This window comes from Nothoprocta perdicaria, unplaced genomic scaffold (genome assembly GCF_003342845.1).
Source record: "Nothoprocta perdicaria isolate Ctin4 unplaced genomic scaffold, notPer1 scaffold_5, whole genome shotgun sequence".
NCBI lineage: Eukaryota > Metazoa > Chordata > Aves > Tinamiformes > Tinamidae > Nothoprocta > Nothoprocta perdicaria.
In genome coordinates, this window is record NW_020455754.1 from 218221 (window position 1) to 233740 (window position 15520).

At 41.7% G+C, this 15520-nt stretch overlaps 1 long non-coding RNA gene across 1 annotated transcript; it reads right to left on the minus strand.

Moving 5' to 3' along the window:
• Positions 1 to 4215: 4215 nt before the first annotated feature.
• Positions 4216 to 6908, minus strand: LOC112954269. Its single transcript, XR_003250679.1, has 3 exons — positions 6846 to 6908; positions 6169 to 6226; positions 4216 to 4298 (listed from the first exon to the last, which is right to left on the minus strand). It is a non-coding gene; the product is annotated as an uncharacterized LOC112954269 (long non-coding RNA).
• Positions 6909 to 15520: the final 8612 nt, after the last annotated feature.

Genomic DNA, 15520 nt, shown 5'->3' on the forward strand with positions numbered 1-15520 from the left:
TCTACAAAACATCTTGAGAAAAAGAATATATATATAATTTTTTTTTCCTCTGAAAGGCAAGGAAGTGTTTTTGAAGAAACAAAGTAAACCAAATTCCCAGTCTAAAATTTGATTGGATAGGAGTCTTACTGTTAAGAAAAAAATACTGCCATCGTTGTTTGAAGTAACATAAAAAAGTAGCTATGAACCTACTACTAAAGGCATAGCTCTGCAATATAAAAAGTGTGAAAATTAAAATAAATAAATCTGTTTGAACTAGAGATTATAAACCTAGGATACTCACCTGGCTCACTGAGTCTAATCCTTGGCTACCAGTAACTTCGACATATTATCCCTTTTATAAGTCATATTCATCTTAACATCTGTTATTTTTGTGTCTCTACTACTCGCATGAAGTGTCTGCTCAGAGCTTGATGCTTTAATACTCAGCAATTTGTTTCTTAACCCCAACCCTAGATGTATTTCTAGCCAGCTCATACCCATCTGTTCCTTTGCCAACATCAGCCTTCAGCCTAAGAAGTTATTTTCTGCCATAACGTATCTGGAGACAAAAATAATATATATATTTATTATTTTTGCCTTGCCAAGTTAAACAGCCAACCTTCTCTAGCTGCTGCTTGTAGAACCACCTCCCCATTTCCCTGGTTGTCTTGTCTGTGAGCTTCAGTTTCAGGACATCTTCTTTGAATATCGTTAATCAAAACCATACATTTTTATCCTAAACAACATCTCATCAGATCCTTCTATGAGGCTGGTAATATTTCCCTATCTGGAAATATCTTTCCTGAGACATCTTAGGGTAGCATTTGCCTCTTTATACCTTCATAGGTTAGAGTCAGCCCATGACCAGCTCCTGGGCGTTTCTCAGTTGTTTCCAGCTGTTGAACCCCCAGCTCAGAGCATTGGGGTTTTGTAATAGTCCACAAAGCACATGATGTTATCTCCTATACTCATTAATTTGATCCCATTTATAGTTTGCAACATCATTTTTTCATCATGCTTTTTCCATGCTCAACCCTAAACCCCCTTCACACTGCTGGCGACTCCCCCAGCCTTGTGGCATGGAGTGCATGGCCTTGRTTACAGGATTAGACCCCCAAGATCAAGTATCCTGGACATGATGAAACCACTATTAGTACTTATTCYGAGTACCAGCTGCCCTAAATTCACCTCAAATAAGAAATTCTCATCTGTAAGAAAGTCACATCTGCTCCAAAGAGTGGAGAAGGTTGAGCAAACTGAAGCTGGGAGAAAGTAGAGCAAATAGTCAATGTAACTCATCACTGCAACTCACCACTGTTAACTGGAAACCAAGAGCAATTTTACTCAAAGGCATCACAGAAGAGGTGCAGGTAACAAGTCTGACTTGGATGGGGCAATCRCTACCTGTCACAAAACCAAATTTGTTATGAAAGATGTTGAAAAAGGGCAGCACGACATCAGAGGGGCCAGGAACTGGAAAACTCGTGTCGTTAAAGCAACACATGAACTGAATCATCTTTAATTTCAAGGATCAAGAGAAATAGATGGAAATTAAACATTCTAAGAAGGAAGTGGAAGGAGATCTGTATTTATAACCAGGAGAAAACAAAACAAAGCCGCACAAGTCTCAACTTGAGAAACTTTAAACTTTAGGAAGAAATTTTTAGYGGGGACAGAAGAAATGAATAAATCAATGAAAATTCTGAAAAAAAAGCATTAATGAAATCTCTTCTTGCCTTTTCAAGAAGGAAGGCCTCATTTCTTCAAACTTCTTTACCTCTTCCTGTTGTAACAAAAAATTAAAAAATAAATCTTTATTTCATCAGAAATTATTCCCATAATACCTTGCAAATTGGATGTCAAATGTATTAGGCTGTGCTGAAGTTACTGATGTTAAACCATTCACAGACCAATTATATTTGACGTATGCTCTCAGCATGAAATTCTGATTTACTAACTGTGCTTGCCATTTTCTTTTAACATACAAATATATTTTGGGAGGGAGATTTTGTTTCAAACTCCTTATTGTAGCAATGACAGAGAAGCTTTTGAACAAAACCCAACTGCACCAGAGGCCTTCAATGCTTCCTAAAATGAAATTAAAAAAACAGAAGAATAACCAAAGAGTCCCTTGGTTGTTATGGGACCCAGCCTTGCAGCTGAACATAGGAGAGCTCAGAGATTTCCCCCCAACACTTCCCATGGTTGAGTCTGCAACAGTGGCATTTGCTGGAAAGAGGTTTTCCTCTCTCCTCAAAACAGAAGTGAACTCAGTTTAAAGAGACATTTATAAGGAGAGCAGAAACTTGCAAACAGAAATGATGTTGCTTCCCTTTCTCTTTCAAGTTAACTGGCACAGTGAACTTAAACCACAACATTTATAACTTGCTTTACCATTCCACAAGCAAATAAGAAAAAAAAATAGTAACAGAAGAAGAAAAATTATCATGTTAAACTCGCTTATGTAGATGGGAGAGTAAGCATAGAGACACCTTAAGTCAACACATATTTGAGACAACTCTGTATAATATATATCTGAAGATTACGCTTTATATATTTTAATATTATATTTTCTCCTTAGGCTTAATAAAATCTTCCATATAAAGCACAATATAATCTACAAGTCTAAGTTATTAAATTTAATCTTTTACACAGGTGCACATATTTCTGTATATATAAACACACATTTTGAGGAGAAATTTGTTCATACTTTTAAGAGTGCTCTTTGAGTAATTTTTCTGCATTTTTACAATGTCATTATGAATAAAAGAAGCTGAAAGACCGAGTGAAAACGTCCATAGTGTACAATTCCCCAAGGCGTTAAGAACACCAGAGGCAGGAAATGAGCTAACAAAAGACCACTCATATTTGAACCTAGTAATAGCTGCAACACAATTCCTTGTGTTTAAATGAGTAACAACTCATTTAAAAAAAAATTAACAGAGTTTCTGAACTTGCATTTTAGAACTTAATTTAAGCATCACAAACGTGATGTGTAATGTCACTACCCTTTTTCAATGGCAGAAGATGTGGCAACAGAGGTGAAATCATGAAATCTTTGTTTTGCCTTACCAGAGATACTACTGCTAACCTGCAGGACATCATATGCTACCTTAAATTCTCTGTTGCCTCCCTTTTTTTTTTTAATGGGATTATCAGGGATTTCACTCTGGCACTGTGTGAAGCTCCCCACAATTGGCTGAAATTCCAAGTCACCCCATTTCTGCCCAGAGAGCACAGCCTGGACTGGCTCATCCTCCACTGTCCAAGATGTAGCCAAAGGACCCACTGCTCTCCTTGCTTCCATCCAGGCCGCATCTCAGGCTGCCTACAGCAACCCAACAAAACCTGCTACATTCACGGCAAAACAAGTCCCACATTTCATTAGTTAATGTCAAAGCACTGGATCACCCCGCAGTACACCTGCGGTGGTAGTCCCAAGACAGCAGCTCAAGCACATATTCCACCACAATTCTTCCAAACACCACCCTGCCCAACACATCACACAAGCCACATTTTCATACTGGATTATGTCACCCCTACAGCAATCCTTTTCTGTAASATGTCCCATGTCACCACAGAGGACCAAACCAAGGGCGTCTAGAAGACACAGTGAACTATTCAAGTGGAACAAGACAACTCAAAGGGATTTTCCTGCAAAACATGAGTGTCTTTGAAAGAGCAACTATTATAAAAGGCCAAACCACAGATTAAAGCCAAATGAAAGAAATCGTGGCAGTCATATAACATGCTCACAAAAAAGGACACCACAATAGCATATTCTTTCCATGCCTCTCTTCCCTTGTACACTTTGAAGTATTGAAAACAACRCGAACACAATAGAGAAAAAAAAAAGCAATTAGTTTCTTGCAAATAGAGTTTACCACTGCACTGATCTAATCTAACCATACAGACATCACAGACCACCAAATTTCCAAATTCTGGAATTTAATCAACATCTTTAAAGGACTCCTCTGAAAAGCCTTACAGCCTGTAAGGTCTACGGAACACATCAAACAGTCAAAGCCACTATATTTTCCTGATTGCAATTAYGACAAATACCAGCACATTTTATCTGCAAACAGCCACTTTTAAAGAAAAAAAGAAACGTAAAGCTAATGATCTAAGTCCAGCTCGCTGACGTATGACTTGCAGTTTCATTCAGAACTTAAGGACTGATAAACAAGGCACGAGCTACAAATTTCAGCTCCTTTGGTGAATGCATACCTTTATTCTTTTTTCTTCTCCTTCTCTGCCTTTTCATGAATCCTTATTCAAAAGTGACACATTTGTTCAGTTCAGGGAGATTCTTCTCTCTGGAGGGGAAATAATTTTTATCAGTAAGACTCCCTGGTGATCAGGTAGACTTGGAACTGCTGTTAATCAGCCTTTTTGACATGGTAGCTTGAATAGCACTTCCCATGATGCTTTGTGTGCCTACCTTAATTCTTTCCTTTTGAACTCACCATGACTTATAGGTGTCTTTTTTTTCCCTTTTGTGTGTCTGAAGTTATCCCTCTATTAACTTTAATTGGAAAGGTACCTTTTGTTCCCCTAGAGTAGTCATATACTAACCACTGAACTCCCTAGGCTCAAATTTCTGGGGTAGCAAGAGTTCAGTTTTCTGATAACTCAAAAAAAAATTCTAGTGAAAGATTTGATGCCTTTATTATTGCAAATAAAATAAGTGATAGTTAGTCTAAAGACCAATTGSTGCATCGATTTATATCAGCAGATACAGCCGCTAAAAGTCATGGTGAGTACAAGAGGAGAGAATTAAAGGCAGGCAAACACACAAAGCATCAGAGAACACTGAGCCCCTGCCATGTGCAAACTGCAGTAAAATGTAACTGTTAAAAAATATAATAATAATAATAGGCAAAAAACCTAAATAGACATTTTCTGAGTCACTAGGGGAAACACAAGTTATTTCATTAAAGCTGCAGAAGCAACAAAGCTTTCTGTGGCTGCAGACTTCTGCCTGCTTCTGAACGTCACCCATCTGCCTTTACCTCCCATCTCTTTTGATGCCACTATGGGCAGGAGGTCCTGGGGGTAGCCTGGATWTCTGTGCACGCTCACAGGACAGGCGGGACACCTGCACACACTGGCCAGGCTGATGCCAGCAAGAAGACGCAGCARGCGAGTTGCCCTCTTTCCCTCAATGCTCACTTGCGTTTGAGGACTTGCTGCTTTCTCCAGGCACCTGCTCTCAGGAAATTTGTCAGAGCTTTGAGACTTCTGCTGCGCTTTCAGCTGTAATGGAAACTGCCCACAGGGCCCAGGAGTTTTTTTGGAGGTGAGAAGAGAGAGGCATATGGATCGGATATATGACATTTCCTATAATTAAGATATCCTTATGTATTTTATTGCACATGGAAGAAATTTCCTCATATCTTTTTCAGGCTTTACCACAGCCAAATGAAATATTAAAAAAGGTGTTATGCTGCAGGCTTCAAATCAGAATCTATGTTTGAACTTCCCCAGAAGCTCAAGTCTTACTACCTGTATTTTGCAGTATGCATCCACAGGAAGTGACCTGAGATTTGTCCCTTTTTGGTTTCAGTTGTATCAGAAAAAGAAAGGGAACCAGTGAGGCCAGCAGTATGACATTTCTTCTCTTGCCTCACTGCTCAATACGCGTACCTGCGCCGTGGGAGCAGCTACCCCCTCTCAGCTGTGCCTGATAATCCCCCCCGGGGGCATATCAACAAATAATATACCATTAATGACCATTTTGTTAGCCAGCTACTCTTACAACTGGTGCATTTGCTTTTTTTCTGCATTGGAATACAGGTTTTTTGWTTGTTTGTTTTTAAAGCAYTCATCTCATGGCATTGRGAGATATTATTAATGCTTTGAATAAGCAATAGCGTGAGGARGCTGCTTCTTGGATGCTCCTGGTCYAGAGCCCCAGGAGTGGGGAACGTGACTCACTTCATTAGCCTCACTCCGGGTTTACACCCACACATAGAAGAGAACCAGATTACTGTGCTCAGTCCCTGTTCACAACTCTCACTAGTGACAGGGAGAAGTCACTGTGCATTGTACACGTTACTTCTTTTCTGAGGTCAAGTGAGGTAAGTCTCCTATCCTGACCTCCCAACCAGCACCTAGCTACAGTAGGAGCAGAYGTGAGCAAGGTTTCCATGTGCAGGGCTGCACAGATCTAATATACCACCCTACCTTCCATGTCCAAGCGGCTTTCTCTTCATCCTTCAGCTGACCACAAAGCTAGAGCAGCCTGAAACACAGATGATATTTAAACTCATGTTAAAAAGGTCCAGCTCAGCATTAGAAGCTACGTGGACTTTTCATTCCAGCCTTATTTCCCCCCATCTTCATGTGTTAGAAAATCAAAGTTTTGTTTTCTCTCTTCAAAGGGTGACTGGATACCACTCTGCAAAATGAACTTGCACAGCAGGTACAGCACTATATCCCRTGGCCAGTCCCACATTCACACCCCTATTCCCATGGCCGCAGCGACATGGAATAAACATGCCACATAAACATATTTAAAATAAAATGGCAGCYTTCTGCAGCGTAATTCTACTCATTGGGGGAATTTCTAGAGGGGGAAAAATAAAGTCCCTTGAAAGAATTCCAGCATTTGAGACTGAAGAAGCAAGCAGTAGCCATAAGCAAACCAAGAAGTCCACCAACTGAAAGGAGATCCACCAAGCTGCAATGACACCAGCATCCCCCTGTGCCTATCTCAGGCACAAAACCCCCTCTGCCCCCATCCCAGTCAGCACCAACTCACTTCCATTCCCAGAGGGACAACCCCCAGGGCTTGCACAGCACATAGACATCCACAGGAAGATCATAATAGGGAGAACAGACCCAGAAATCTCTCCTCTTACCCCAAAGAGATGCTGTTAAAGTTAAAGAAGAGCCATGCAGAGCATAAACAACTTTTCCTGAGTGCTCTCAACTCCATTACTCCCTAAGCATTAAGTGAGGTAGGTTAAAGCCCCCCCCCAGCTGGGAAACGAGCCTCTAATGAAGGTCATTATAACAGCCCCACAAAGCCCATGGAAAAAAATGTGTGGAGAAGACACAGGTGATGACACAGGTGCAAACAGCACAGCAAGCTGCAGTGTTGGGCAACCCTCACCCCCTCCAGCTCCACAGCTTCTATCTTTGAAAACACTTTGATGACTGATTAGAGGAGTCCTCCTCACGCCATAGCCCCAAACATGACATCTCAATCACACCTTCATTTCTTTTTAAAAGAAAAAAAAAAAGATTTTTTTTTCCCTAGCCTAGCAGGTTTATCATTTGGAGTTTGAACCAGTTATCTATACAGGTTTACGCTATGGAGCCTAGAACCGTTAGATCATTATCATGTTTTATGAAAATCATACACGGCTTACTCTTGTAGCTGTATATTGCCAGGGAAATGTATAGAGAGAGACTGGTTCTCCTTCGATTGCTATCTCTGAATTGATGCTGTATGAGGCACAACTGCTTAAAAGGTTATAACTGATGTAATTTTGCCATTACAGGTAATTTATGGCTCCTGTGTGTCTGACTTGTCAAATCTTCTTAGAGAGATCAAACGGGGCCTGTTTGTCATATGCATTTATCTAACACTTGCTCCTTTGCAAGCTCCAAAATGTAATAGTTATTCTTTCCCTAAGTGTCAGTTTTTCCCCATGCCTCTTGGTCCTTGTAAACGTCCTCCTTCTAMTGCAAAACTCAGAGGGGCTTCAGCGGCAGCACGAGCAACTCTTACCTCTCTATTGCCCTTTTAAAAAGAGATTATATTTTTTCTCCCAAGCACGGCTGTAGCCGTTTGGAGGAAAGGGCAGTCATTCGAGCCAAACATGAAGAGCAAAACTCCCACTGAAAATATATCCCAAATCTGAGGTTCTCGAGATCCAAGGAGCTGGCCCTACAAACTAGTATTTATTTGGGGAATGTCAGTCTTTGATCCAGAAACATCAAGAAGTGCCCCCAGAAACTGTTCCTCCTATTGGGGAAACCTTTGGTGTCACCCACGGCATGAAATGGCTTTAATGGAAAGTAGAATTAAAGGCTCACAATCAAACACAGCAATAAACATGTTAATAAAAAAYCATGCATCTTCCTGCTATGTTTTACACATCCGACTCCAGAAAYCACAGGTGGATGTCAGCTGCAAAACATCGCTGACAACTTCACATCAGTGCCGCTGGTAACTGATGGAAATATTACACAATTTTGTGGACTTTTAGCCTCCATGTTTTTCCAAATCTTTCCAAAATATTGAGGGAAAAGCAAATTCAAATACACATATTCAAGATTCATGGAAATACTAAAATAATTTGCTTCTCCACAGATTAATTTTAACACAGACTTAATTTACCACAAAGATAATAGATAATATCTCTCTACAATATCATTCAAGCTGCCTCAGGTTCTGCCACTTTTTAAAATTATTTATTTATTTATTTATTTTCTTCCTCATGTCTTAGATGAAGATATATCTTTATCTCTACCCAAGGCTCCACCTGGTCCACAATATCACATCAAAATCTCTGAGTATGGCAGCAATGTCTCTGACAATAAATATTTGCATTCTAGCACTTTCTTCTASATAATATTTCTGTACCTTTCAGACCATAGAAGATGTTAAGGAACTCAAACAGATATTGAAGGAAAAAAAATGTTTTTGAGATCTTCTGCAAGCAGAAGAATACAGGAGACAAAAGCATCTGGAAGTCTGCTACGATCTAGAAAGGTTGTAGCTATAGCAGTGAAGATTTTATGAAACAGGAAGAATATCATTCCTCCTCTAGAAAGGTTGAGCTATTGAGCTAAATAAAGGTGGAGATCAGGAAACAGCAGGAAAAAAAAAGCCACATTTTGAGATAGGCTAGGGAAGACATCAAAATAACAGAAGAGTATAAGGTAATTTCACTGCTTATATCTGAATAATGCTGGTCTCTTTAACTAAACAGAAAAATAAAAAGGAACAAATCTACTCATTTACGAACRTAACTACAACCTTGCTGGTACTACCAACACTTGATGGAAGCAATCTCCTATTGGCAAAGCTAAAATCTGTGGTTTATAAAAACCTACTAAGAAGGAGGTAGTGCTCTCATTCAAAGCGAATTGATTAAAGAAAATCTATAGATGAAACCAGATAGACATTGTGATAGCTGAGCCCAACAGGAAAGGATAATGGTCTTAATGTGTAYGAGAGAAACACCAAGTGGGCATGACACAGATGACAATGCTGACTAAGTGACAGCATTCATTTCCAGAGAAATCATTTCCCTGATTATTTATCACTCCAGAGAACTAAAGATTGCAGGCTGCACCTTATGGCCAGGTGCTGTGCTGGGTTGTGTTCAGGATATCACAGCCAAAAAGCCTAGGAACCTTCTCTTAAATGTTTTGCAGACCTCAACCATGCAAAATAACAGYAGAGATCCTTAATGACATCTGGCATCCACATGGTGGTTTTTTGATAGCAACAACCTCATAAGCCAAAAAACACCTCCCCTGTTACAGATAATTGTATTTGTTCCCCACTGATTTATCCACAACTTATCTAGGCCCAAACAAATTATTTTCTTCCATCCCTCCTGTGATTTTCAGAACTACTCTTTACACTATGGCTGCCACAAAGTTTCGTGAAGCTGAACGCTGGTGTAGGTCACAGGTTTAGAGKAATTTCAGCTGCCTTATTCATTACTAATGGCAGGGATTAATTTATTCTGACAATTAAATTTACAAGACTAATACATTTATTCTCCTATAAAACTTTTTTTAATGGAAAAAAAAAAAAACCCTCCCACTCCATGAAATTCACACTGGGAAATGTGTGACTTTGATAATCAATAATACAAAAAAAGACTAAAACCCACTGACTTGTACCATGAAGTGTCTGGAAGTATGAGTACAACTTACAAATTGATGTGATCACGTTAGTCCTTGTCATGTGAACAATAGTTACTAGTTACTAGTTACTAGTTACTAGGGCAGGCAGAGTAACTAGTAACTTGTCCTTCAAGTGATTCCCGAGTCCCATTCTTACATGTTAATATAAAGCAAGAGGAGGATGACAGACAATGGGGATGAAGAAAAGAAGGAAAAAGACAACAAAAGTCATTGCCTTGAGGAAGAACACTGTCCTCTTCAAGTGGTGCTCAGCCACTCTCAGAAATAGCTAGGAAGGTGTAGCCACAACAGAGGTGTTTCAAGGAAGTAGTATTCCCTTTCCATTCATTAGGTAAACGAGAAGCTGTCAACTTTGCTATCTTACTAAATTGTGCTGACTTTGTTACCTTCATCTCTTGCCTCTTCCCTTAACTCCAAGCAAATTTGCTCCATGTGTTGCAGTGGTTACACTAGGAGCCTACTTAGCACAGTGATGTTCTTTTCTCACTGAGCATCCATGCCCTAGAGCACCGTGGAGTTGCTTGGGTCAAATACTAGACCCAGAGGCTCACAAAACGAGTACCAGCTACTCAGTCCAGAGTTGTTACACCATGTAAACACATTTTGTTTTAACAATATCCAAGAGAGCTTCCAAATCGATCCAAGAGCTTCTATTTATTAAATGGGAGAGAAGAAAGAGAACATAAAATCTGAGGTAATTGTTAACCTACACATAAGTATCCTAGGGAAAGCCGTTTCCCCTACCAACACAACTTCAAAATAAAATCCTAGCGTTTCCATGTGTTTTTTGGATGCTGGAAGGAGAAACTTATTAGAAATCTGAGTGATGTTTGTCCCTCTTGCCTCACAGTGAACAAAAACTGTGACACACACTGTCATCTCCAATGTCGGGCTAATCACTGGCAGGCAAACATCAGAAACTAAACTGCAGTACGTCAGGAAAGCAGCTTTAAAAAGATCACATGGTTTCCCAAATCACAAAGTACAGTAAAGGTGAGTGGGACTGCCTGGATATTTGTCTTTAAACTCATGTTCTTTTAACCTTTAGGGTTCTCCCCTCTCCAGGTTGTTCTCCATAAGGCTGTTTACTGGCCACTTCTTTAGATGAGTAGATCTGGCCAGCTGAAAGGCAGGTTTCTTATGGGTCCAAAACCTGCATATCAATTATTTAGGCTGCATGCAAGTATTTACATTTCCAATACTTCTTTCCATTACATGGACCCTCAAACCTGCAAAGATGTACTGCACCCCCTACCCCACTGTAAGTGCTCTAAATGCTTCAGCTGAATTTCTCATAGAGGGGTTCTCATGGGGCACAAATCCGGTCTCCATAGGGACAATGCCAGGTTGCACCACAAGCCATGCGGGTGCCCTTGCTCACAGGGTGCTGTCTCCAGGGGTCCAAACGCAGCAAGCAGAGCTGGGCAGAGACAGCAATGGGGAAAAACCTTGGGCATCTGCTCCCACAGTGAGAATTGCTACRGTGCTTTTGGGCAGCCCTATGAAGTTCTGGAGCTTTTTGATGAGCGTAGCTGCCATGGGAGCGCTAACTCATTGCCGTTTCGTTCCGAGGCCAATATTAAAATACAGTAATAAGAAGAAGAAAAAAAAAGCATTTACACAGTGCTATCACAGGCCAAAGCAAAGGCTGSCCTTGCTTTTGGCAAGTTTGGGATCAGGAAGCACGTGCATCCATCGTTCTTGTGTGCAAGAGGGCTGTTGCCCTCTGGTGGGTACCTCTCCTCCACAGCAGAGCGCTTGCAGGAGAAGCGGCTGCGTTTATTAGATACYGGCACCTCTGGTGACACCAGGGGTGTCAGCTCTGCTGCACCCAGGGGAGGTAGGAGTGCACTGTTAGCCCCACTCTGCAGGTGAAGAGATAAGAGATACAGGAGGAATTCAGTCTCAATGCTCCTCTCCTGGTAGGATAGAATGCAGCCCATTGCCTTCCAGGACAGCACTAACCSCCTTCCAGCTTTCCCAAGGTCATGTGGAAAACCTATAGCAAAGTAAAACAAATAAATGTACATAAAATAAATAAAAAAGAGAGAAAATCCATTTCACGATCCTCAAATATTTATCACAGGATTAAAAGGGAAAAAGACAATCCCCAATACTTACATTCAGTCCTAAAAGCTTTTAGACACATCTCATATTCTTCAGGCAGTGTCCAAATTAATTCTCACCTATTTCACTTATTTGTTTTTCCTCCTTTCRTGGAATCTGATTTAATTTTTCTTAAGTAATAGATAGATTACTTGTGTCTGTATTATCAGCACCCTATTAAGAGCAGGAATCCAGCCTGGTGCCGTTGGGATGTTGTAACATTCCTATCTCATCAGCCATCAGACTAAGGTCCAGGGAGTGAAATTTATCAAATTCCATTGTACAGTGTATCTGGGAGGATGATAAACATGATTAAAATTCATTTCACCATAGAGTTGCTCATATGTATTTGATGTCCTTTTTCCTTGGAATGGCGAGACAAATTGCACAGTTCCGTAAAATGAAATTCAGTCTTGGATTTTATACAACGTGCCCTGATAATACGAATCAATATTTTGACAAAACACATTTTTTTCCTGAAGATGAAGTGTAATGTGTAATGAAATACACCTAAGTACTTTGTAATTTATCCTGAGAGCAGAATGCATTTGCTCAAATGTCATACATCATACCACAGAAGACTAGGCGGACTATATAATCTATATTCCTTTAAAAGGCAAACTGCACTGAGCCCAATTAAACACTTAAGATTCAGAAAACATTTARAATTAAGGATGGGTGTGTAACCTCTTAGAGACCTGCCCTGCTCTACACAATTTACCTGCAAGGTCATGCAGTTTTTTCTCAAATGCACGTTTTCTAATTACTTTAATTTTTAACATAGCGCACATTATCTTCTGTATGTCAGCTTCTTTTTACTGCAGACCCCACAATATCTGTTTTTATGTGCAACATAAGGGAAGAAAAAAATAAAAACACACACATGCATGTGGAGGGCAGGGGGGTGTCTCTGGACCTTTCTCATCCTGTGTGAATCTTGCCCAATATTCGTGCAGACCCAGGCAGATTCCTCTGGAATTTTCTTGAGCTGTTTGGCTCCTCACCCGCTGAGAGCCTGTTCCCCTGGAGCCGCTGGCAGAAGCCCCTCAGACAGCAGCAGAGGAGGARAAGGAGGAAAATTCCCATTCGTGAGCCAATTCCAGAACCCAGTGCAGCCCAAAGCACCAAGAACATTTTGAAGGAGCCCAGATCACGTTCATTTCATGGGGAGACTGACACCYGAGGGCCTTAACGAGCCTTGGCATCGGGCACTAGCCACAAGCTSAGGTAAACACGTCCGATCAGGAGTTTAGCCATCGACTGAAACACAGAGCAGCTGAGCCGARGTTCAATGGGAGGACTTGCAACTCACCAGGCAGCTCACCGACACACAACATAAGAGCAAGGCCTGTATTTTGCCCATTAAAGTTTGTTCCACATAATAACATGTCTTATTGCAGTTGCACTTACTGCTCTCCCTTGGCCAAAACAGCCTCGCCTGAAGTCCTTCCAAGTAGTTGATCAGAATCCAAGTGCCCAGACCACAACCATTACACACGTGAAAAGTATTGACTGAGGCCAAGGCATGAGCACGCTCAGGTGGTAAACACAGGCCTGTTCCTAAAACATTTCCCACTCTCCATGTAATTGCTCTCCAGTTAGGAAGCAGTCACTGAAAAGCAGAATCCTACAGATGACACACCGAGTTTATGTTCACAGAAGGTTAATGCATTTTCCATGCACAGCGGAGCTGTTTGTAATTTATAGGCAAAAATTCAGCCCTGCTGTAAGCAAGTGCAACTCTTATTGATCTCAATAGGAGATGCACTCATTTATAGCGGGGCTGTTTCTTGGCTTCATGTCGAGTTAGTACTAGAATGAATAATATTACAAGACAGGGCGCAGGTTCAGTACATGCTGAAAGCTTTTGCATGTGAATATGGAAAAAAAAAAAAAAAAGAAAAAAAAAAAAAAGAAAGAAAAAGGCTGTTTCCACAACAGCAACAATTGGGGGTTGGAGAAGGCAGGAGGCGCCGACGCGAGCTGCCCGGSGCTTTGCACGGCTCGGGCTGGGCACTTCCAATGCTCCTCTGCTGAGGAGCTGCTTAATCTCCGCAGCGCAGCTACCGCCCGGATCCGCTCTCCGACGGGCGGCCGCGCCGCTTCGCTCCGTAGGCGCCGGCCCTTGTATTCACCTTCCAAAGCACGGGCCGGGCTGTGGCAGAGACCAAGGCAGATCTTTGCTTGAAGAGCCCCGTGGCCCACGCTATTTTGGCATGAGAGTTTTAAAAAAAAAAAAAAAAAAAAAAAGAAACTTCAATTTGTTTTTGTTTTCTTTTTTTTCACATTTGGTTTTCATTTGTTTGAAACAGTTTTGTAGTCTAATAAAAAGACCTATGGTTTCATAAAAAGGAAGTTAACTGGTTGTCTTTGGGCAGTGGGAGAGTTTCTCATTTATTACTAGGTTATTTTAAGGGCATTACTGCAGTCTTCCCGCGAGCTCTGTTATAGAACTGATTTGATTTAGAGTCGTTTGTAATTACGCGGTGTTTTACGGGAATACCAAATGCCAGTGTGGAAACACCGGATCCGCAGCCTTTCCTACCACGCCGCTCCGGCCTGGAAGGAGAGAGGTGCCTGCAGGCCAGGGCACCATCCAGCCCAGGGCTGGCAGCGAGCACAGCCCGTGCAAGGAACACCGGGCTCGGGGCGCCCCTGTTCCTGCCCAGGCTCTCCTGCCATCAGCAGGAAGGCTCCGAACTCCCCAAACCGRTTCCACCTCCCGTGGGAAGAGATCTGACAGCCTGATCTCACCTTCCAGCCCTCAGACCCAGTGCRGGGAAGGCGATTTTCCCCCCTAACCCTGTGTTTTGGCACGGGAGCGGGCAGGGAAGCAGCGTGTGCACTGCTGCCTTCCCACTGCTAACGCCCAGCCCACAGCACGGCCGTATTCCACCCAGTTAGCCACAGTGTCTGCCACCCTCAAATTCATTAGCAAGACTTCCCAATGAAAGGAGCACAGCACACGGCTCCGGGGTGAGAAGCGTGACTGCTCCTATAGCACAAGGAAGCATGCACATGTCCCAGATCTGCCCATGCTGGTGATTTCTTCCATACAGCATGAACACGCCACTGCATAAACATAAAATATTAGCAGCTAACATTCATTCACTGCATTCACTGTGACAGAGGACAACAGACACACTGAAAGCCTGACTTCCAAGGGCCCTGTTGGAAACTCTCTAGTCTATCCCTACATTTTTAATTGGATTTTTTTCCCTTACATAAGGTACACTATATCAATAAATTTCACTTCATAGTTACGACTGGAATGGCTATTCAACATTGAGCTATACTAATTCAAATGCATAGCAGGGGMCAAATCAAAGATGAGGCCACAGGCTGGGTAACTAGACTAACAGCCTTGGGGAGAKATACAAAAAACTAAGGGCTTGCCCAGGGCCTTTATGGGGATAAGAGGGGAAATTAGTCACTGAATCTACAGTCACAGATGGTTTTGCTCCTGCCTAATACAAGGTACTCACTAGTGCTTTATCCTTCAGACCCATCCTGTAAGGCAGTGTAGCAGCGTCACTGC